Source organism: Nuphar pumila, chromosome 1, assembly GCF_984573655.1.
Source record: "Nuphar pumila chromosome 1, dmNupPumi1.hap1.1, whole genome shotgun sequence".
NCBI classification, from domain to species: Eukaryota; Viridiplantae; Streptophyta; class Magnoliopsida; order Nymphaeales; family Nymphaeaceae; genus Nuphar; species Nuphar pumila.
This window is the reverse complement of record NC_143249.1, coordinates 77,688,093-77,713,926: the sequence shown is the minus strand read 5'-3', so window position 1 is coordinate 77,713,926 and position 25,834 is coordinate 77,688,093. Positions and strand designations below refer to the sequence as shown.

General features: G+C 42.4%; 1 pseudogene; it reads right to left on the bottom strand.

Moving 5' to 3' along the window:
- Positions 1-1,031: 1,031 nt before the first annotated feature.
- The window catches only part of LOC149849040 (uncharacterized), a 40,676-nt pseudogene continuing 15,873 nt past the window's right edge, over positions 1,032-25,834 (bottom strand).

Here is a 25,834-nt window from a genome sequence, read left to right as displayed (position 1 = left end):
TTCTCTCGAGTACACACCAGCTTCTCCTCCGTGGTCTCAGGCAGTGAGTCCTCCTGAGTACACACCTTCTTCTCCTCATCATCTGATGCAGAGACGATACGGGAATCAGAACACCTACCACAACTACTACACTTGTAGGCAGTGGTGATTGTGTTCGTTCAGATATGAACATGTGTGGTTGGAACACTAAGTCAGTGTTCATTTTGTAGACCTGCCTTGTTTTTGCTTTTGTTGCAGAGGTTTGTGCGTTGTAACCCTGTTGTAGAATGGTAATTTTGGCTTGTACTGAATATATGTATGTCTTCCTTATTTCATGAAATGAAATTATGTTTGACTTGTCTCTTTGCTTATACGAGTCTTCTTTCTGTTTAAGATGGCTTGGCGCGAACGTTGTGATCGTATCATGGACACCTTGGACAACCTGGCAGAGGTTGTGGGCAAGCAGGCTGAGGCCATGCGTGCTATGGGGGAGAACATGCAAGCCTCTCAGGGACGAGAGACTTCGGCTCCTACTCCTCCATCAGCTCTAGTAGCAACAGTCATGCCTTACAAGCAGTTTATGGCTATAAACCCTCTGTCGTTCGATGGGAAGTCTACACCCGAGGCAGTCGAGGACTGGATACGAGAGATTGAGAGGATCTTTCATGTGCTGCAGGTCAGCGACGATAAAAATGTAGACTTCGGCACGTATAGGCTCTGAAAGGATGCCAAGAGGTGGTGGGCGATCACCTTGGATGTCAAGTTCGCAGGCGAAGTAGTCACGTGGGAGCATTTCGTAGAGGTTTTCTACGCGGCCTACTTCCCGACCCACTAGCGCAGTCGAAAGATGCAGGAGTTCCTTGACCTTCAGCAGGAGAACTCTACTTTGGCGGACTACATCACAAAGTTCAGAAGCCTGGAGCGCTTCTGCCCTCACGTGTACGTGACCGAGAAGGAACGAGCGATGAAGTTTGCTCGCGGTGTGAAGTTAGCCTTGCGCCTGAGAGTGTTCACACATGCTCCCTCGACCCTTGAGGAAACCCTTGAGATGGCTACACTTCTGGAACAGGAATGGACAAAATTTCAGAAGACTCCGCAGTCCAAAGGAAATCAGCAGCAACAAGGCCAAAAGAGTTGGCCTAAGAAGCATTCATTTCAGCAGAATTCGGGTGGAAAGAAATTCGCCCTGCCAGTAAAGAGGAACCACAACAACAACAAACGGCAACAACAAAATCGTCAGCCCTAGCAGCAGCAGAGACAGGTGGTGGCAACATCGGGTTGCCCAAAATGTTGGATGGATCATCCTGGCCGACTGTGTCCACGGGACCTCGGAGGATGTATCTATTCTGGCAAGATGGGTCACTACATCAAAGATTGTCGGAAGAAGCAATCTGATGATCTGAGGAGGAACACGCCAGAAACATCGCAGTCAGCACCTCAGCAACCTCCTCAGCGGCAGCAATCGTACTCGTCGCAGCAACCTTCCTAACAGAAGACGAGTAACCAGAGAACGGTGGCAGGGCGTGCCTACGTAGCTGGTTGCACTTTTTGCAGTGGTAATTTTAAAAGATATTTTTCAGTAAAACAGTTGGAAAATCGTCAACCAAAAGTAATAAAAATTGACTTTCCACGGATGTGGCAAGTACGGGTCGAATCCACAGGGAACGGGAACTATCCAAATTACTTCTAAAAATTTCAATTTATTAATATCAAACTCTTAATCTAAGTTAATAAATACAACTCTAAAGAAATTACAGGTTAAAATTAACAATTAACTAAAAACAAAATTCTAAATTCTTCTTCAGATCGCCAAGGGCAATTTCGTCCTTTCACCAAGTATAACTTTTTCGCACTTGACAAGATTAACCTTGTAATCTGTAGTAAGCTTATCAACCTAACACAAAGAAAAGAACAAGTCAGTACATGATTATGATAAATAAATCTAGAAATTATGATAAACCTAGTTCTACAAGAATTTACTAAACTAAATTCTAATTAAAACTAAAATTATCTAAAATATTAATTCTAAGTAAACCAACTAATTATTCTAATTCTATATAAGTTAATTGATGCAAATGTACTAACTAATATGCAGAAAAACACTGAAAACTACCGAAAATCATTAAACTAAGAAAATGACCGTTTTACCCTCAACTAGTGCAAAAGTGGATTCTGACAGCTTTTCGCAAACAGAGAGTTTTAAGAGGCAAACAAAGTCCGATTTTCACGAAATTTCTTTTGTTCTGTTCCTGACAGTATCAAAAATCTGTCAGACTTTATGGATTTGAAAAAATCATTCTGAAGCCCCAGATATAAGCATTTCAAATTCGTGAAAATTCTGGAAATCGTATGTCCCGAAACTGAAAAACCCGAAAACGCTGATTTTGGAAAACGCTAAAAAATCAAACCAAATCAACTCGAAATGAGCTGATTTTTGGTCTGATGACAGTGAACACCCTGATAAAGAGAACAAAACAAAAATTTTTGAAGAACTTTAAAATTTTGCACATAAAATGATGAGTGCAATATGAAGTAAAAATCGGGTTTTCGAATCAATGCACTATTCACTTGGAAGAACCCTCTAATTGCACTATGACTTTGAATGATCTGTAAAGACAGTCCTAAACACTGCTAAATGACTGTTTAACTATAGAAAATAAAAGCAATTAAATTAATTATAAAAACTTATAAATGAACTAGGCACGATGAGGATGAATCCAAGCTAACAAAACACTAAAATTAAACTATCACAAACAAATATGCAATGTTACTTAGAAAACCTATATTAATGAATGTAGTTAGTTCTAATAGACTCTCTCTAATATGAAATAACTAATTAACTAAAGACTCATTGATTAAATATTAAATCAAATCGAAACATGAATATCACTCTAATGTTAATAAATTAAATTCTCTAAAGTTAGCTAACTATGATTAGTTAGGGCGACGGTTTAGAGTACAGGTTTGACTTAGGTCCACGCCACCCTATATGGACTAAAATATACCTAAGAAATAAATACTACTTACTAAACCAAGAATGAAGGGAATAAAAATAATAACTAGGCTATCTAATTTAAACTCCTAAATGAAATGCAAATTAACATTAATGAATATCTAGCACACTTACTAAGTTAGTATTCACGATTTTTGAAAACCTAATCTAAGTTAGTAGCTACTAAAATTAATGATATTCTATCTATGCTAATATAAAAATAGGACGTTAGGAAAAAAGGCTTATGAATGATATGCAACGAAGTTGGAAAGGGGATCATCCATCATAATTACTTCAAGAACGTAATTGGAAAGATTTGGATAGCAAAATCGTCCAGCTTGATGGACCCACATGTTTTTAATTTCCCATTTAAAGAATATAACCAAGTTTGAAACTCTTTCCCAAAGCCTTGTACACAATTTTAGAAAGGGATTTAAAACTTCAATTTGTTTCCAAACGTGTAAAGGAGAGAAATCCTTCTATCTTGGCTGGATTACACAAGGTCAAAGCTTGCCTTAAATGGGTCCAACGAATTTGGATGAGTTCCAAATTTACCAAAATCGTTTTTCAACCACAATTACCCAATTGCCCTTTATCTAAAATGCAAGACTAATTAATTACCTAATATAATCTATCATTAACCTAACTAAATTAACCTATATACACATAACTCAAAGAATATGAATAGCATGTAAAACACGAATTGGCAAGAAACTAACTATTTTGAATAGTACACCTAAATCGACATTACTTTCTTCCTAAAATGACTAAAACGAAAGCCACTGAATCTAGACACTCTAAAGAACCTACCTAATTCTAATAGACTTACCAAACGAACCTAAGACTAAGCTGGAACTCTAATGGCAGACTTCTTTTTGGAGAAGACAACCACTCTACACGCCCAAAAATCGACTTTTACCCTAAACTATAGAAAATGATAATATTTTTTTCTTTTTCTTTTTGAAACAAATTTCAATAACAACCAAGCTTCAACCTAATTACAGCTAAACTCAGATTAACTAAGACACAACCGATTAAAATTGTAACAAAAATTAAACTAAAATGAAATCTAAAAATTCACTAGACTTAAACAAGACACACACCAATCGATTGATTCAACTTGACACCACTACTTAACGACTATAAACCCAACATAAAATTAAGCTAAATGAAAACTTAAACTACTGGAACAATTCCGTTTTGACACAGTTTACTGCAGAAAAAATTCAGACAGCAGAAAATGACAAAACGTTAAAATCGGCTAGAACAATTCTAGCCGATTTTCACTTTTTGGCTAAGACGAATTGTAAATCAAGGATTATACCTAACCTAGACCCATAACCAACATTTAAACACATAAAATGATTGAAAAACGACAGTGGTTTTGCTGTCAAAGAAAGAGAAAATCAGAAAGGTTTCAGGGTAAGGGAGACGTTTTAGAGGGGGACTCGATTTTATCTAAAAGAAGGGAGAAAGGTAAGACCTACCTCAAGGGCGATCCGACGAAGGTGGGGGTAGGGCGAACGAAATCAGCCTATGGAGATGCATCCCATCTTCTTCAATGATGCTGGAGCAGCACAATGGAACTCGTTCTTACAGCTGCAACACGGTTGAAGTACACCGAAGGCGGAAGGTTATCCGATTCACAATCGATTGGAGTAGAGGATCGGATGGAGGTAGGGCCGATCGATCTTGTTGGAGTAGATGGCACTCCACGCAAGAATGGTGTCTTCAACCTCTGCTACACCTGCAAAAGAAAGCACCTATGATCAGCACACAGCAAGGGAGAATAGAATTGAAAAAGAGATATGAAAATGATGAGAGATAACAATGGATAATGCATGAATCTCAAGCAAAACCCAAGGAAACAATGGTGATGGTGTGTAGTGGCTGGGAAAGGAGATGGCTGGAGCAAGAATCAGAAAATGGGGCAAAAATTCCTAGGCAAAGACGCCTAGGGTTTTCAGAAAGACGTTTTTATATTTTTGGCTCAAGTTTCCAAAATTGCAAAAGAGGTTTAAAATAGAAAATTTTGCTCTGCGCCTCTTTTGGGAGGGGTTTTCTGAAAATGTTTTCTAAGTGGGTTTTGGATCACGTGTGAGATGGATTATGATGTTTTAAGACTGATCCAAGGCCCAAGATGGTCTATTTGGGTCGGATCTTGATCCAAATTACCTTGAAATCCATGCCCAAACACTAAAATTGCAATATCTCACCCAATTTAACTCCGATTTTCTTGAAATTTGAACCATGACTCCATTATGCCAAAATACATCCAATCATGGGTTCTAAACCTTAAAATGACATAAAAATGCATGAATATAATAATAAAATGATGTGCATTTCATGCATCATCAAATACCTCCATGCTTGAATGTTTGTTAGTCCCTTAACAAACAACTACTAGGTTATGAAACAACTATGCACTAAACAATTAAAATTCCAACTCACTTTCGTAGGCATCACGGTTGCATTTAACTCATGCAACAAGCCCTTTAAACCCCTGGGTTACCCCAGTGGACGAGCAAGGTCTCGTGAGGGTTTGCAGCGATGCTACCCACAAACATCAATGTCATGCAAGAATGATTTTTCAGAAATATTAGGCAATTAAGAACTCATTATAAGCAAATATTTCATGTAATTTACACTCTCATAACAGATTTAGATTTTTTATGCCACCACAGTAAAAACCTTTTTCTTTCACTTTTCTAAACTTGTAACTATTCATGATTTTTCTCAGAAAGTCAAGTATTATCATGTTATTATTCATTTATCCTCACTTGTATATTTTCTGCACAATATTTCACAATTCGTCCTAAGCAATGAATTTTTCTCATTAAGCTCATTCTTTTTCTTGTGATTTTCAATTTTTTACCCTTTTTTAATTCTTCTCTCTTGAGCATTCTTCTCACTTGAGCACTATTTCAAATATCCAGTTTCGTGACCCGTGTAACGAGCTTTGGGTCAGTGACTCCCAAGACAGACGACCTTAGGGCACCAGATACAGAGTATCCCTTGGACTTAATTACTCGAGTCACTAGACCTTCTATTTTAATAGTTTACGTATAGTCTTATTTTCATCATGTACAATGTTTCTATCTCTTAGGCTTTCTATGAAGTTCATGTAACAAGCTTTCGAATAAGTGAATCCCAAACCAGAGGGCTTTAGGGAACCAGGTGTAAAACACCCTTCAGACTCTACTTACTTGAACCAAATAGGCCACAGATATCGACTAGACAAGAAGATGATCTCCTTCGTTATCCTTTTCGTCAAGTGACTTCAAACACTTCAACTTGTGTTTGAGCTCCACTACTGGAAATCGCGAAGACATCAACAACTAAACGTAGCTCTTTTCTTTTAAGCTCATATTTCTAAACATCTTTCAATTGCTTAGTTCTTCCACAAACATGATGTGCATACTTATACTAAAGTGATTCAAAACATTCTAACATTCAAATACTATCTTTCCTTTGAATAGTTTCATAAATAACTACTCTTTCTGGATCAGATAAAAAAAAAAAATTTACATGGGGCTAAAAAAAATAAATCTAAATTGTTAGATTATGCAAAAAAACAATCATATATGCTACAAACTTGTTCTTAAATACCTAATTTTATGAGTTTTTAGCTACCTGACATAAAAAAAAAATTAGTGTGCATCTAAACCCCCCCCCCCCCATGCTTGAATGGCACAGTCCCTAGTGGCATACAAAATATGTAAACATGCAATGCAAATGCACACTAAAGATCAATAAACTAATTACAGGAGAAAGGATAGATACAACCTGATATGTGTCAGGCTTCTGAAGTTGATGATTGACTTGACTTTGCATCACCCTATACATATATGAATGCATAATTTTTTGCTAATCTGGTCAATGGTCTGCTCTAAAGGTTGTGCCCTGTACCTGGTAACTAATCCTCACACATTGAATATTAGATAAACCTACATGAATCAGAACAAGTGTAAGTTCATATGAAATAAAATGACTGAACAAAAGCAAATGTTAAAACTGAAAAACAAAACTAATTCTACTATTTACATATGATACATTCCTCTGCTCAAATCCTATTCCTTCGTGAGATCCCAGACCTCACACTCTACAACCTGTTAGGTATATGAAATGTAGGGCTTCAGTCTTTGCCCATTCACCTTGAATGTGCCTCCGGTCTGTGGGTCAAATAATGTCACTGCCCTGTGCGGGAATACTTCTCTCACAATGTAAGGTCCATCCCATCTTGACCTTAATTTACCTGAGAATAGATGCAAACGAGAATTGAACAACCAAACTTTCTGATCCGGCTCAAACACTTTTCTGATAATATGTTTATCATGAAAGGCCTTAGTGTGAGCTTTATATAACTTGGCATTCTCATATGCATCATTCCTGAGCTCTTCTAACTCAGTGAGCTGCAATGATCTCTCTTTGCCAGCCTGGGTGAGGTCGAAATTAAACTTCTTGATTGCCCAATATGCTCTATGTTCCAGCTCAACAGGGAGGTGGCACGCTTTCCCAAAAACAAGATGATACGGGAACATGCCAATGGGAGTTTTAAATGCTGTCCTATATGCCCAAAGAGCATCATCTAAGCGCTGGGACCAATCCTTGCGGTCTGAACAAACTGTATTTTCTAAAATCCGTTTGATTTTCCTATTAGAAACCTCTACGTATCCACTGGTCTGCAGATGATAAGGAGTGGTGAACCGATGATTGACAGAATACTTCCTCAGAAGAGAAGCTATCTGCACATTCCTGAAATGCTTGCCACCATCACTTATCATCGCGCGTGGCACACCAAAACGACTGAAAATATTATGCTTAATGAACTTAAGCACAACTCTATGATCATTGGTCTTGGTTGCCACAGCTTCGACCCACTTGGACACATAATCAACCGCCACAAAGATATACAAATTACTGAATGATGGCAGAAATGGGCCCATAAAATCTATGCCCCAAACATCGAAAATCTCTACAATCAGAATCGGTAGCAAGGGTGTAAGACCCGCAATTTTTCAGATAACTCTGAATAAATTCCTGAGGCATTCTTCAGTGAAAAATAGCATTTTTACCGTAAAGCGAATCGAACCGATTCCTGCGACCAAGATATACTTAAGATATTCGTATCTTCACGAATATATGCTCAAACGCTCTGGACATCATAACTTCCTCCCTGCTCGAAATCAAGAGATTCCTGCGAGCCAACTTTCTTAGTTGCATAAATACGAAGATAATGGCCTACTCAGAATTTTTCAGAAAAAAATGCCGAAAACTCAACTTTTTGCGGGACCCACGAAAATGTTGGTGGGATCCACAGAAATATTCTTCAGAAAATATCCGGTGGGACCCACGAAAATATCTCATGGAAATATCTCAGATGGATAAGATCAAATAGTCAGATGGATAAGATCAAACAGTCAGATGGATAAGATCAAACAGTCAGATGGATAAGATCAAACAGTCAGATGGATAAGATCAAAGGGAATTTTTGAAAAAGCTATGGACTAAAATGGAAATTCTGAAACTTGGGGCTCAAGTTTCAGAATCTATAAATAGAGGAGCCCCACTCTTTTGAAAAATCGTCTAGCCCTCTCTCTCTCCTCCTTTTCCAAACCTCCCCTACCTAGCCTAGCCCACCTGAGCCCACCTGACCTGGTCTGAGCCTGCTTGACTTAGCCTGAGCCTGCCTGACCTGGTCCTAACCCACCTAACCTAGGTCTGAACCCACCTGACCTAGCTCAAACCCAGTTGACTTGACTTGAACCTAGTTGGGTTGGAAGTCAAAGTCAAAGTCCCTTTTGGTCCAACTTTTGGTTTGGATTTCTGAACCCAGACTTAGCCTACTTGGGTTGAGTTCGAACCTGCTGAACCCAGTTGACTTGGACCGAACCCAGTTTGGTTCAAACCACTTAGGTTAAGCAGCTTGACCTGCTTTACCTTTTTCTCAACTAGGCCGACTTCATCTGACCTAGTGTGACCTCTTGACGGAAGGATCGAAGCTTGTTCAAAGCGTTGGATCATTCGGGAGACGTTTCTTCCGCAAATTGAAGTAAGTTCGCTTCATTAAACCATCTCTCTCAAGTATTTGATTGTTTGTATATAGCATATACTTTCTGAAGTAGTATCTTGCTTTAGTTCTTGGTTGAGCCCTCTAGGACACTTCGGTGTTCACGCGCTCGCCTCGTAACTATCGTCGGATATATATGTTCGAATACGCAGTATATGCGTTTTTCAAAATAGTATCTCACCCTAGTTCTTGGTTGAGCCCTCTAGGACACTTCGGTGTTCACTCGCTCGCCTCGTAACTATCGTTGGATACAGATCTAGGTGTATATCTGCTGATACTGCCGACGCGTCTTATATCGCACAGGCCATGTAATTTACCTTTGCCGTCGCGTCGTATGATGCCAAGGCTCCCTGCTTTCTGTACTTCCGATTACTGCACTTCTGATTATGCATTTACTTACGCCGTCGCGTCGAACGATGCCAAGGCTCCTGCTTTCTGCAATGTATTTACTTACGCCGTCGCGTCGAACGATGCCAAGGCTCCTGTTTTGTTATATATGTAGAATATTTCGTTCAGTTACACACCCTGAACAATAGTATATGCATTTCCTTTACGCCGCCGCTGTATAAAGCACAGGCTTCTGCTTATATTACATATATGGCGCGTAAGTGAGCGTTCAAACGGAGATCAACTCCAAAATCGCCCATGTGATTCCCTTACCGCTCCTCGTACAAGATTCTGCTTGACGAATGAAGCCCCTATTGGAAAGGCTTCGCCTTTTGGCAAAATGCTCTTTACGTAAAGACTAAATCATTTACGTATGGCCTGGCTATGGCCCAAGGTTCCTGCAACCTTGATGGATGCAAAGTACGCACAAAGGTGCGCATCCGATTCCCGAGTTAAGCGTAGCGATTTTCCACCAAAGAGGGGAGATGCCGCTGAAACGGATAAAAGAAACGCATGCTTTCTCCGTAAAAGAGAGGAAGTGCTGCTGAAATTCCTGAAGAAGCTAAGAATGGCTCAGAAAGAACGTAGCAGAAGTGCTACCCAGTTATGGAACGCCTTTTACGATGTAGAAGGGTTCGTCTCACCACTGCCGGTAGAGCAGAGAAGGTGTTGACAGAATGGTTGGCAGAAGAGCTGCCAAAACCAGTTAAGTGGCACGATGATGTCCTTTGTGGGAACGATGTCAGAATGACTCGTCTCATTGACACCTGCAAGGGCATCATACTTGTAAGAGTCGTTGCGCCAAAGTAGTGGTAGCGCCTTGACAAGGTCCTGAGCTCGTTGCTTAAAAATACGCCGAGTAGCCGATCCGTAGAGATCGAGTCATGTGCATGCTCATTAATAATTATCAGACAGCCAGACTCGTAAGGGCCGCTGAGCCGGAGTGTGTTGTTTCCACCGAAAGAGGTGAAGTGCTCGTCAAGGCCGAAGTGCCGAGAGCAGAGTTAAGCATGCATATGAATAAAAACCTTTGTTCCACGGTGAAAGCCGTGTGGTTGATTGGGGTCGGGTACATACTTCTCAAAGGCTGCCCTATAGGCATGCAATGTTCGTCAAGTAATTGTAAGACCGGCAAGCCCCTTTCAGAATTTCTCACCGAGGAAGACGGTGATGGCGCAGCCTTGAGTGACATATATTTCACCCGAACCTGATAGAGTTCATTGATGGCCTTCGTCACTCAGAGGTATGGAGGTCGTGGTTATCCTTAAATATCTAAGGATTGAACCCAACTACTGCAGTAGCAGAATGCATTCGGATACCTAGTAAGGATCTCTTCCGGTATGCTGTACCGTCCTACTAGGGGGATGGGGTCAACAGGCCTCTGGGGTATCTAAAATACATAGAATAATCAACCCCCAGATCATCGCGTTGTCGCCCAGATATGAGTCCCCTAAGCCCAGGGGGAGGTGCAATTATCGAAACAAAGCATTAGCTTAGGTACAGCGCTACTTTGAATGTATGAGTGGATGACGTTGTTGAGTCAGTACTGCATAACCTTTGTGAAGGTGTCATGGTCGGTATACTACTGGACCGATTGGGAAAGAACCCCATTGATATCCGTACGACTAAGTGAAGCTCGGAGAGCTGTCCTTAGATTCGTAGGATACAGATGTGCCAAGCATAAAGGCTTGAGCTAGACATCCATTCGTGACTCTGAGGAAGTCAAGGCTAAGTCGTAGAGACTTAAGAGGTTATTCTAACTCACAGCCTTGAAGAGGCTTATGCGAAGTCATGACGACTTGCGTAGATGTTCAACTCATAACCCTGATGAGGCTTGTGCGATATACGCTAAGTCATGGAGGCTTGAGCGTCGTATTACGAACTGCGACCCTGAGTGGTCTATGCATTTACTTGAGTTGAATAGATAGGTGTTTGCCTACTTACCAGACCATCAGTGGTTCTGACCCCGTTTAATGGGGATTTCAGGTGTTGAACCTGCGTGGCGATATGCGGAGCAAGGCGGCATCAAGTTCCAGGGTTTCTCTAGACAGAGTTATACTGCTTCCTTTTTATTGAACCTTCACTGCTTTTCTAAGCAGTAGTGTTGAAATAAACATGTGCTTTCGATAAAATGGAACACTTTGGTGGTCAATGAGTTGCTTGGCCACATACCTGCAACGTTCTCGGAGTTTTCTAAAACCGACGACTCATTATCGTCTTATTCCGCTGCTAAAAGCTTTTCTAAGTTCCGCTGCAAAGAAAAAAAAAAAAAAAGAAATCAATGAAAATTTTAACTTAGCTTTATTTTGGAAATCCGGGGCGTTACAGAATTGGTATCAGAGCATGAGTCTAAGAAACCTGGTTCAAGATCCGTCGTGTTTGCGGTATCGCACTGTAAGTATAAATTTTATACTTTCTCTGATTTTTGTATATTTGTGTGAATAGATAAATGGCTCCTAGGACGAGAAGAACCATGCCGAGCGAGGAGTCCCATACACAGGGCTTCCTGCTAGAGACACTCAACAGGCTTCTGTCTGCCATTCGCGAATCAAGGCAAGCACCAGCCCCGCCTCGCAACGAGAACCTTGGAGGAATAACTTATGAGAAGTTCCTCAAACTCGACCCACCTGTTGTCGTTGGCAGTGCCGATCCAGAGCTTGCAGAAAGCTGGATCGAGGAGACGGAGCGTGCATTCCTGGTATTGGGAGTACCAGAAGATAGAAAGACTAACTTCGGCACATATAGGCTGAAGGATAATGCACGAAAGTGGTGGGATACCACTAGGATTATCCAGTTCTCACATCACGAAGTCATCCCTTGGAATGATTTTCGGAGAGCATTTTTGGATAACTACTTCCCGTTGCACTCTAGAAATAAGAAAAAGATGGAATTTTTGGAACTAGAGCAGGGTGGTATGAGTCTTATCGACTATACTACCAAGTTTCAGAACCTTGAGCGGTACTGCTCTCAGTTATTCGATACTGACCAGGAGAGGGCCGATAAATATATCAACGGATTTGGGGAAGGGCTACGATCTCGAGTTATAACTAGCATGCCCCAAACATTTCAAGCCGCTGTGGCAGCAGCTTCGAAGATTAGCGCAGACTGGGAGCGATGCAAAGGAGTCGTAGTAAAGCGACCGATAGCAAGTAATGGGAACAACAAGAGGACGTTCCCAGGTAGCCAAGAATCGCAACCACCTTTGTATAAAAGAGATTTTCAGGAAAAGAATTTCACTCCACCGGCCGAGCGGCCATTGCAGATGGTAGAAGCCAATAAGCCCTACCAACAGCCTAATTTTCGATGCCCGAGGTGTAGCTCAGATCATCCCGGAGGGGTTTGTCCTCGCAATACGGGAGGTTGCCTGTATTGCGGCAAACCAGGGCATCGTGTGAGAGAATGTCGCAAGAAGGCCTCAGATCTTCAACAGAGAAATATGGGATCTGGAGGACCCTCTCAACAAATACAACAACAACAACTGCCACTATCCAGAATAGAGCAGAAACCTGTGGCAGGTCGTGTTTATGCGGTGACAGCCAAACAACTCACGGATAATGATCGTATCAAGGAATCTGAATACCTTGATAGATAGAGTTGTAATGGGTAAAAAGCTATCGAAAGACAAGATCCAATGAATGCTTAAGACAAGTGGCTTATGACCTTGTGTACGGTCATCTGGATCAATATGTATCCTTGCTCTCTAAAGTAATTTTGGATTTGTCAAAATAAAATCTTAAGTGCTTATGCCCAAAGGTTGATGGCTATAGACCCCACGATTGAGAAATTAAGTTTGCGTAATTAGAACGATAAAAGTCACTTAATAAAATAAACCATCGAGGAATTGTTCCCAAGAAGAGAGTCCTGTGAGGTTTTACATATTCAAGATCAGATCGTCTAGCCAGAGTGAGCCTGTGAGGGTATACAGCTCCGTGCGAGTGTATATGTTCCAAAACCAGTAGCTTGGCTAATATGATTCTGTGAGGGTGTACTGATCCAATATCAGGTAAGTCTGACGAAGGCGAACCTGTGAGGAGGTACATTTCCAATACCAGGTAGTCTGACAGGGGACTTATTCCAATATGGTTAATCTCTAGAAGAATGATCTGTGTGTATGAAATAGTTACACAAGATGGCTATGTTAAATAGCCGGTTGGAAGAACATTGATTCAACAAACTATCGTGGTTGTAGCATAATTTGAACTCAGATATGAGAAACATACCTCATTGATCAGGAATCATGATATGAGGTAATGATTGGAATAAATACGATGTTGAACTAAGTAAACAACATTATGAATCTAACATATGGGAGAAATATCCCGAGTTACGCACTTAGTACTCTTAACTGAATTTCGCGGACGAAATTCCTTTAAGGGGGTAATGATGTAAGACCCGCAATTTTTTAGATAACTCTGAATAAATTCCTGAGGCATTCTTCAGTGAAAAATAGCATTTTTACCGTAAAGCGAATCGAACCGATTCCTGCGACCCAGATATACTTAAGATATTCGTATCTTCACGAATATATGCTCAAACGCTCTGGAGATCATAACTTCCTCCCTGCTCGAAATCAAGAGATTCCTGCTAGCCAACTTTCTTAGTTGCATAAATACGAAGATAATGGCCTACTCAGAATTTTTCAGAAAAAAATGCCGAAAACTCAACTGTTTGCGGGACCCACGAAAATGTTGGTGGGACCCACAGAAATATTCTTCAGAAAATATCCGGTGGGACCCACGAAAATATCTCATGGAAATATCTCAGATGGATAAGATCAAACAGTCAGATGGATAAGATCAAAGGGAATTTCTGAAAAAGCTATGGACTAAAATGGAAATTCTGAAACTTGGGGCTCAAGTTTCAGAATCTATAAATAGAGGAGCCCCCCTCCTTTGAAAAATCGTCTAGCCCTCTCTCTCTCCTCCTTTTCCAAACCTCCCCTACCTAGCCTAGCACACCTGAGCCCACCTGACCTGGTCTGAGCCTGCTTGACTTAGCCTGAGCCTGCCTGACCTGGTCCTAACCCACCTAACCTAGGTCTGAACCCACCTGACCTAGCTCAAACCCAGTTGACTTGACTTGAACCTAGTTGGGTTGGAAGTCAAAGTCAAAGTCCCTTTTGGTCCAACTTTTGGTTTGGATTTCTGAACCCAGACTTAGCCTACTTGGGTTGAGTTCGAACCTGCTGAACCCAGTTGACTTGGACCGAACCCAGTTTGGTTCAAACCACTTAGGTTAAGCAGCTTGACCTGCTTTACCTCTTTCTCAACTAGGCCGACTTCATCTGACCTAGTGTGACCTCTTGACGGAAGGATCGAAGCTTGTTTAAAGCGTTGGATCATTCGGGAGACGTTTCTTCCGCAAATTGAAGTAAGTTCGCTTCATTAAACCATCTCTCTCAAGTATTTGATTGTTTGTATATAGCATATACTTTCTGAAGTAGTATCTTGCTTTAGTTCTTGGTTGAGCCCTCTAGGACATTTCGGTATTCACGCGCTCGCCTCGTAACTATCGTCGGATATATATGTTTGAATACGCAGTATATGCGTTCTTCAAAATAGTATCTCACCCTAGTTCTTGGTTGAGCCCTCTAGGACACTTCGGTGTTCACTCGCTTGCCTCGTAACTATCGTTGGATACAGATCTAGGTGTATATCTGCTGATACTGCCGACGCGTCTTATATCGCACAGGCCATGTAATTTACCTTTGCCGTCGCGTCGTATGATGCCAAGGCTCCCTGCTTTCTGTACTTCCGATTACTGCACTTCTGATTATGCATTTACTTACGCCGTCGCGTCGAACGATGCCAAGGCTCCTGCTTTCTGCAATGTATTTACTTACGCCGTCGCGTCGAACGATGCCAAGGCTCCTGTTTTGTTATATATGTAGAATATTTCGTTCAGTTACACACCCTGAACAATAGTATATGCATTTCCTTTACGCCGCCGCTGTATAAAGCACAGGCTTCTGCTTATATTACATATATGGCGCGTAAGTGAGCGTTCAAACGGAGATCAACTCCAAAATCGCCCATGCGATTCCCTTACCGCTCCTCGTACAAGATTCTGCTTGACGAATGAAGCCCCTATTGGAAAGGCTTTGCCTTTTGGCAAAATGCTCTTTACGTAAAGACTAAATCAATTACGTATGGCCTGGCTATGGCCCAAGGTTCCTGCAACCTTGATGGATGCAAAGTACGCACAACGGTGCACATCCATTTTCTGAGTTAAGCGTAGCGATTTCCCACCAAAGAGGGGAGATGCCGCTGAAACGGATAAAAGAAACGCACGCTTTCTCCGTAAAAGAGAGGAAGTGCTGCTGAAATTCCTGAAGGAGCTAAGAATGGCTCAGAAAGAACGTAGCAGAAGTGCTACCCAGTTATGGAACGCCTTCTACGATGTAGAAGGGTTCGTCGCACCACTGCCGGTAGAGCAGAGAAGGTGTTGACAGAATGGTTGGCAGAGCTGCCAAAACCAGTTAAGTGGCACAATGATGTCCTTTGTGGGAACGATGTCAGAATGACTCGTCTCCCTGACACCTGCAAGGGCATCATACTTGTAAGAGCCGTTGCGCCAAAGTAGTGGTAGCGCCTTGACAAGGTCCTGAGCTCGTTGCGTAAAAATACGCCGAGTAGCCGATCCGTAGAGATCGAGTCATGTGCATGCTCATTAAGAATTATCAGATAGCCAGACTCGTAAGGGCCGCTGAGCCGGAGTGTGTTGTTTTCACCGAAAGAGGTGAAGTGCTCGTCAAGGCCGAAGTGCCGAGAGCAGAGTTAAGCATGCATATGAATAAAAACCTTTGTTCCACGGTGAAAGCCGTGTGGTTGATTGGGGTCGGGTACATACTTCTCAAAGGCTGCCCTATAGGCATGCAATGTTCGTCAAGTAATTGTAAGACCGGCAGGCCCCTTTCAAAATTTCTCACCGAGGAAGACGGTGATGGCGCAGCCTTGAGTGACATATATTTCACCCGAACCTGATAGAGTTCATTGATGGCCTTCGTCACTCAGAGGTATGGAGGTTGTGGTTATCCTTAAATATCTAAGGATTGAACCCAACTACTGCAGTAGCAGAATGCATTCGGATACCTAGTAAGGATCTCTTCCGGTATGCTGTACCGTGCTACTAGGGGGATGGGGTCAACAGGCCTCTGGGGTATCTAAAATACATAGAATAATCAACCCTCAGATCGTCGCGTTGTCGCCCAGATATGAGTCCCCTAAGCCCAGGGGGAGGTGCAATTATCGAAACAAAGCATTAGCTTAGGTACAGCGCTACTTTGAATGTATGAGTGGATGACGTTGTTGAGTCAGTCCTGCATAACCTTTGTGAAGGTGTCATGGTCGGTATACTACTAGACCGATTGGGAAAGAACCCCATTGATATCCGTACGACTAAGTGAAGCTCGGAGAGCTGTCCTTAGATTCGTAGGATACAGATGTGCCAAGCATAAAGGCTTGAGCTAGACATCCATTCGTGACTCTGAGGAAGTCAAGGCTAAGTCGTAGAGACTTAAGAAGTTATTATAACTCACAGCCCTGAAGAGGCTTATGCGAAGTCATGACGACTTGCGTAGATGTTCAACTCATAACCCTGATGAGGCTTGTGCGATATACGCTAAGTCATGGAGGCTTGAGCGTCGTATTACGAACTGCGACCCTGAGTGGTCTATGCATTTACTTGAGTTGAATAGATAGGTGTTTGCCTACTTACCAGACCATCAGTGGTTCTGACCCCGTTTAATGGGGATTTCAAGTGTTGAACCTGCGTGGCGATATGCGGAGCAAGGCGGCATCAAGTTCCAGGGTTTCTCTAGACAGAGTTATACTGCTTCCTTTTTATTGAACCTTCACTGCTTTTCTAAGCAGTAGTGTTGAAATAAACATGTGCTTTCGATAAAATGGAACACTTTGGTGGTCAATGAGTTGCTTGGCCACATACCTGCAACGTGCTCGGAGTTTTCTAAAACCGACGACTCATTATCGTCTTATTCCGCTGCTAAAAGCTTTTCTAAGTTCCGCTGCAAAGAAAAAAAAAAAAAAAGAAATCAATGAAAATTTTAACTTAGCTTTATTTTGGAAATCTGGGGCGTTACAGAATTGGTATCAGAGCATGAGTCTAAGAAACCTGGTTCAAGATCCGTCGTGTTTGCGGTATCGCACTGTAAGTATAAATTTTATACTTTCTCTGATTTTTGTATATTTGTGTGAATAGATAAATGGCTCCTAGGACGAGGAGAACCATGCCGAGCGAGGAGTCCCATACACAGGGCTTCCTGCTAGAGACACTCAACAGGCTTCTGTCTGCCATTCGCGAATCAAGGCAAGCACCAGCCCCGCCTCGCAACGAGAACCTTGGAGGAATAACTTATGAGAAGTTCCTCAAACTCGACCCACCTGTTTTCGTTGGCAGTGCCGATCCAGAGCTTGCAGAAAGCTGGATCGAGGAGACGGAGCGTGCATTCCTGGTATTGGGAGTACCAGAGGATAGAAAGACTAACTTCGGCACATATAGGCTGAAGGATAATGCACGAAAGTGGTGGGATACCACTAGGATTATCCAGTTCTCACATCACGAAGTCATCCCTTGGAATGATTTTCGGAGAGCATTTTTTGATAACTACTTCCCGTTGCACTCTAGAAATAAGAAAAAGATGGAATTTTTGGAACTAGAGCAGGGTGGTATGAGTCTTATCGACTATACTACCAAGTTTCAGAACCTTGAGCGGTACTGCTCTCAGTTATTCGATACTGACCAGGAGAGGGCCGATAAATATATCAACGGATTTGAGGAAGGGCTACGATCTCGAGTTATAACTAGCATGCCCCAAACATTTCAAGCCGTTGTGGCAGCAGCTTCGAAGATTAGCGCAGACTGGGAGCGATGCAAAGGAGTCGTAGTAAAGCGACCGATAGCAAGTAATGGGAACAACAAGAGGACGTTCCCAGGTAGCCAAGAATCGCAACCACCTTTGTATAAAAGAGATTTTCAGGAAAAGAATTTCACTCCACCGGCCGAGCGGCCATTGCAGATGGTAGAAGCCAATAAGCCCTACCAACAGCCTAATTTTCGATGCCCGAGGTGTAGCTCAGATCATCCCGGAGGGGTTTGTCCTCGCAATACGGGAGGTTGCCTGTATTGCGGCAAACCAGGGCATCGTGTGAGAGAATGTCGCAAGAAGGCCTCAGATCTTCAACAGAGAAATATGGGATCTGGAGGACCCTCTCAACAAATACAACAACAACAACTGCCACTATCCAGAATAGAGCAGAAACCTGTGGCAGGTCGTGTTTATGCGGTGACAGGCGAACAACTCACGGATATTGATCGTATCAAGGAATCTGAATACCTTGATAGATAGAGTTGTAATGGGTAAAAAGCAATCGAAAGACAAGATCCAATGAATGCTTGAGACAAGTGGCTTATGACCTTGTGTACGGTCATCTGGATCAATATGTATCCTTGCTCTCTAAAGTAATTTTGGATTTGTCAAAATAAAATCTTAAGTGCTTATGCTCAAAGGTTGATGGCTATAGACCCCACGATTGAGAAATTAAGTTTGCGTAATTAGAACGATAAAAGTCACTTAATAAAATAAACCATCGAGGAATTGTTCCCAAGAAGAGAGTCCTGTGAGGTTTTACATATTCAAGATCAGATCGTCTAGCCAGAGTGAGCCTGTGAGGGTATACAGCTCCGTGCGAGTGTATATGTTCCAAAACCAGTAGCTTGGCTAGTATGATTCTGTGAGGGTGTACTGATCCAATATCAGGTAAGTGTGACGAAGGCGAACCTGTGAGGAGGTACGTTTCCAATACCAGGTAGTCTGACTGGGGACTTATTCCAATATGGTTAATCTCTAGAAGAATGATCTGTGTGTATGAAATAGTTACACAAGATGGCTATGTTAAATAGCTGGTTGGAAGAACATTAATTCAACAAACTATCGTGTTTCTTGCATAATTTGAACTCAGATATGAGAAACATACCTCATTGATCAGGAATCATGATATGAGGTAATGATTGGAATAAATACGATGTTGAACTAAGTAAACAACATTATGAATCTAACATATGGGAGAAATATCCCGAGTTACGCACTTAGTACTCTTAACTGAATTTCGCGGACGAAATTCCTTTAAGGGGGTAATGATGTAAGACCCGCAATTTTTCAGATAACTCTGAATAAATTCCTGAGGCATTCTTCAGTGAAAAATAGCATTTTTACCGTAAAGCGAATCGAACCGATTCCTGCGACCCAGATATACTTAAGATATTCGTATCTTCACGAATATATGCTCAAACGCTCTGGAGATCATAACTTCCTCCCTGCTCGAAATCAAGAGATTCCTGCGAGCCAACTTTCTTAGTTGCATAAATACGAAGATAATGGCCTACTCAGAATTTTTCAGAAAAAAATGCCGAAAACTCAACTTTTTGCGGAACCCACGAAAATGTTGGTGGGACCCACAGAAATATTCTTCAGAAAATATCCGGTGGGACCCACGAAAATATCTCATGGAAATATCTCAGATGGATAAGATCAAACAGTCAGATGGATAAGATCAAAGGGAATTTCTGAAAAAGCTATGGACTAAAATGAAAATTCTGAAACTTGGGGCTCAAGTTTCAGAATCTATAAATAGAGGAGCCCCCCTCCTTTGAAAAATCGTCTAGCCCTCTCTCTCTCCTCCTTTTCCAAACCTCCCCTACCTAGCCTAGCCCACCTGAGCCCACCTGACTTGGTCTGAGCCTGCCTGACTTAGCCTGAGCCTGCCTGACCTGGTCCTAACCCACCTGACCTAGGTCTGAACCCACCTGACCTAGCTCAAACCCAGTTGACTTGACTTGAACCTAGTTGGGTTGGAAGTCAAAGTCAAAGTCCCTTTTGGTCCAACTTTTGGTTTGGATTTCTGAACCCAGACTTAGCCTACTTGGTTTGAGTTCGAACCTGCTGAACCCAGTTGACTTGGACCGAACCCAGTTTGGTTCAAACCACTTAGGTTAAGCAGCTTGACCTGCTTTACCTCTTTCTCAACTAGGCCGACTTCATCTAACCTAGTGTGACCTCTTGACGGAAGGATCGAAGCTTGTTTAAAGCGTTGGATCATTCGGGAGACGTTTCTTCCGCAAATTGAAGTAAGTTCGCTTGATTAAACCACCTCTCTCAAGTATTTGATTGTTTGTATATAGCATATACTTTCTGAAGTAGTATCTTGCTTTAGTTCTTGGTTGAGCCCTCTAGGACACTTCGGTGTTCACGCGCTCGCCTCGTAACTATCGTCGGATATATATGTTCGAATACGCAGTATATGCGTTCTTCAAAATAGTATCTCACCCTAGTTCTTGGTTGAGCCCTCTAGGACACTTCGGTGTTCACTCGCTCACCTCGTAACTATCGTTGGATACAGATCTAGGTGTATATCTGCTGATACTGCCGACGCGTCTTATATCGCACAGGCCATGTAATTTACCTTTGCCGTCACTTCGTATGATGCCAAGGCTCCCTGCTTTCTGTACTTCCGATTACTGCACTTCCGATTATGCATTTACTTACGCCGTCGCGTCGAACGATGCCAAGGCTCCTGCTTTCTGCAATGTATTTACTTACGCCGTCGCGTCGAACGATGCCAAGGCTCCTGTTTTGTTATATATGTAGAATATTTCGTTCAGTTACACACCCTGAACAATAGTATATGCATTTCCTTTACGCCGCCGCTGTATAAAGCACAGGTTTCTGCTTATATTACATATATGGCGCGTAAGTGAGCGTTCAAACGGAGATCAACTCCAAAATCGCCCATGCGATTCCCTTACCGCTCCTCGTACAAGATTCTGCTTGACGAATGAAGCCCCTATTGGAAAGGCTTCGCCTTTTGGCAAAATACTCTTTACGTAAAGACTAAATCAATTACGTATGGCCTGGCTATGGCCCAAGGTTCCTGCAACCTTGATGGATGCAAAGTACGCACAACGGTGCACATCCATTTCCCGAGTTAAGCGTAGCGATTTCCCACCAAAGAGGGGAGATGCCGGTGAAACGGATAAAAGAAACGCACGCTTTGTCCGTAAAAGAGAGGAAGTGCTGCTGAAATTCCTGAAGGAGCTAAGAATGGCTCAGAAAGAACGTAGCAGAAGTGCTACCCAGTTATGGAACGCCTTCTACGATGTAGAAGGGTTCGTCTCACCACTGCCGGTAGAGCAGAGAAGGTGTTGACAGAATGGTTGGCAGAAGAGCTGCCAAAACCAGTTAAGTGGCACGATGATGTCCTTTGTGGGAACGATGTCAGAATGACTCGTCTCATTGACACCTGCAAGGGCATCATACTTGTAAGAGTCGTTGCGCCAAAGTAGTGGTAGCGCCTTGACAAGGTCCTGAGCTCGTTGCTTAAAAATACGCCGAGTAGCCGATCCGTAGAGATCGAGTCATGTGCATGCTCATTAATAATTATCAGACAGCCAGACTCGTAAGGGCCGCTGAGCCGGAGTGTGTTGTTTCCACCGAAAGAGGTGAAGTGCTCGTCAAGGCCGAAGTGCCGAGAGCAGAGTTAAGCATGCATATGAATAAAAACCTTTGTTCCACGGTGAAAGCCGTGTGGTTGATTGGGGTCGGGTACATACTTCTCAAAGGCTGCCCTATAGGCATGCAATGTTCGTCAAGTAATTGTAAGACCGGCAAGCCCCTTTCAGAATTTCTCACCGAGGAAGACGGTGATGGCGCAGCCTTGAGTGACATATATTTCACCCGAACCTGATAGAGTTCATTGATGGCCTTCGTCACTCAGAGGTATGGAGGTCGTGGTTATCCTTAAATATCTAAGGATTGAACCCAACTACTGCAGTAGCAGAATGCATTCGGATACCTAGTAAGGATCTCTTCCGGTATGCTGTACCGTCCTACTAGGGGGATGGGGTCAACAGGCCTCTGGGGTATCTAAAATACATAGAATAATCAACCCCCAGATCATCGCGTTGTCGCCCAGATATGAGTCCCCTAAGCCCAGGGGGAGGTGCAATTATCGAAACAAAGCATTAGCTTAGGTACAGCGCTACTTTGAATGTATGAGTGGATGACGTTGTTGAGTCAGTACTGCATAACCTTTGTGAAGGTGTCATGGTCGGTATACTACTGGACCGATTGGGAAAGAACCCCATTGATATCCGTACGACTAAGTGAAGCTCGGAGAGCTGTCCTTAGATTCGTAGGATACAGATGTGCCAAGCATAAAGGCTTGAGCTAGACATCCATTCGTGACTCTGAGGAAGTCAAGGCTAAGTCGTAGAGACTTAAGAGGTTATTCTAACTCACAGCCTTGAAGAGGCTTATGCGAAGTCATGACGACTTGCGTAGATGTTCAACTCATAACCCTGATGAGGCTTGTGCGATATACGCTAAGTCATGGAGGCTTGAGCGTCGTATTACGAACTGCGACCCTGAGTGGTCTATGCATTTACTTGAGTTGAATAGATAGGTGTTTGCCTACTTACCAGACCATCAGTGGTTCTGACCCCGTTTAATGGGGATTTCAGGTGTTGAACCTGCGTGGCGATATGCGGAGCAAGGCGGCATCAAGTTCCAGGGTTTCTCTAGACAGAGTTATACTGCTTCCTTTTTATTGAACCTTCACTGCTTTTCTAAGCAGTAGTGTTGAAATAAACATGTGCTTTCGATAAAATGGAACACTTTGGTGGTCAATGAGTTGCTTGGCCACATACCTGCAACGTTCTCGGAGTTTTCTAAAACCGACGACTCATTATCGTCTTATTCCGCTGCTAAAAGCTTTTCTAAGTTCCGCTGCAAAGAAAAAAAAAAAAAAAGAAATCAATGAAAATTTTAACTTAGCTTTATTTTGGAAATCCGGGGCGTTACAGAATTGGTATCAGAGCATGAGTCTAAGAAACCTGGTTCAAGATCCGTCGTGTTTGCGGTATCGCACTGTAAGTATAAATTTTATACTTTCTCTGATTTTTGTATATTTGTGTGAATAGATAAATGGCTCCTAGGACGAGAAGAACCATGCCGAGCGAGGAGTCCCATACACAGGGCTTCCTGCTAGAGACACTCAACAGGCTTCTGTCTGCCATTCGCGAATCAAGGCAAGCACCAGCCCCGCCTCGCAACGAGAACCTTGGAGGAATAACTTATGAGAAGTTCCTCAAACTCGACCCACCTGTTGTCGTTGGCAGTGCCGATCCAGAGCTTGCAGAAAGCTGGATCGAGGAGACGGAGCGTGCATTCCTGGTATTGGGAGTACCAGAAGATAGAAAGACTAACTTCGGCACATATAGGCTGAAGGATAATGCACGAAAGTGGTGGGATACCACTAGGATTATCCAGTTCTCACATCACGAAGTCATCCCTTGGAATGATTTTCGGAGAGCATTTTTGGATAACTACTTCCCGTTGCACTCTAGAAATAAGAAAAAGATGGAATTTTTGGAACTAGAGCAGGGTGGTATGAGTCTTATCGACTATACTACCAAGTTTCAGAACCTTGAGCGGTACTGCTCTCAGTTATTCGATACTGACCAGGAGAGGGCCGATAAATATATCAACGGATTTGGGGAAGGGCTACGATCTCGAGTTATAACTAGCATGCCCCAAACATTTCAAGCCGCTGTGGCAGCAGCTTCGAAGATTAGCGCAGACTGGGAGCGATGCAAAGGAGTCGTAGTAAAGCGACCGATAGCAAGTAATGGGAACAACAAGAGGACGTTCCCAGGTAGCCAAGAATCGCAACCACCTTTGTATAAAAGAGATTTTCAGGAAAAGAATTTCACTCCACCGGCCGAGCGGCCATTGCAGATGGTAGAAGCCAATAAGCCCTACCAACAGCCTAATTTTCGATGCCCGAGGTGTAGCTCAGATCATCCCGGAGGGGTTTGTCCTCGCAATACGGGAGGTTGCCTGTATTGCGGCAAACCAGGGCATCGTGTGAGAGAATGTCGCAAGAAGGCCTCAGATCTTCAACAGAGAAATATGGGATCTGGAGGACCCTCTCAACAAATACAACAACAACAACTGCCACTATCCAGAATAGAGCAGAAACCTGTGGCAGGTCGTGTTTATGCGGTGACAGCCAAACAACTCACGGATAATGATCGTATCAAGGAATCTGAATACCTTGATAGATAGAGTTGTAATGGGTAAAAAGCTATCGAAAGACAAGATCCAATGAATGCTTAAGACAAGTGGCTTATGACCTTGTGTACGGTCATCTGGATCAATATGTATCCTTGCTCTCTAAAGTAATTTTGGATTTGTCAAAATAAAATCTTAAGTGCTTATGCCCAAAGGTTGATGGCTATAGACCCCACGATTGAGAAATTAAGTTTGCGTAATTAGAACGATAAAAGTCACTTAATAAAATAAACCATCGAGGAATTGTTCCCAAGAAGAGAGTCCTGTGAGGTTTTACATATTCAAGATCAGATCGTCTAGCCAGAGTGAGCCTGTGAGGGTATACAGCTCCGTGCGAGTGTATATGTTCCAAAACCAGTAGCTTGGCTAATATGATTCTGTGAGGGTGTACTGATCCAATATCAGGTAAGTCTGACGAAGGCGAACCTGTGAGGAGGTACATTTCCAATACCAGGTAGTCTGACAGGGGACTTATTCCAATATGGTTAATCTCTAGAAGAATGATCTGTGTGTATGAAATAGTTACACAAGATGGCTATGTTAAATAGCCGGTTGGAAGAACATTGATTCAACAAACTATCGTGGTTGTAGCATAATTTGAACTCAGATATGAGAAACATACCTCATTGATCAGGAATCATGATATGAGGTAATGATTGGAATAAATACGATGTTGAACTAAGTAAACAACATTATGAATCTAACATATGGGAGAAATATCCCGAGTTACGCACTTAGTACTCTTAACTGAATTTCGCGGACGAAATTCCTTTAAGGGGGTAATGATGTAAGACCCGCAATTTTTTAGATAACTCTGAATAAATTCCTGAGGCATTCTTCAGTGAAAAATAGCATTTTTACCGTAAAGCGAATCGAACCGATTCCTGCGACCCAGATATACTTAAGATATTCGTATCTTCACGAATATATGCTCAAACGCTCTGGAGATCATAACTTCCTCCCTGCTCGAAATCAAGAGATTCCTGCTAGCCAACTTTCTTAGTTGCATAAATACGAAGATAATGGCCTACTCAGAATTTTTCAGAAAAAAATGCCGAAAACTCAACTGTTTGCGGGACCCACGAAAATGTTGGTGGGACCCACAGAAATATTCTTCAGAAAATATCCGGTGGGACCCACGAAAATATCTCATGGAAATATCTCAGATGGATAAGATCAAACAGTCAGATGGATAAGATCAAAGGGAATTTCTGAAAAAGCTATGGACTAAAATGGAAATTCTGAAACTTGGGGCTCAAGT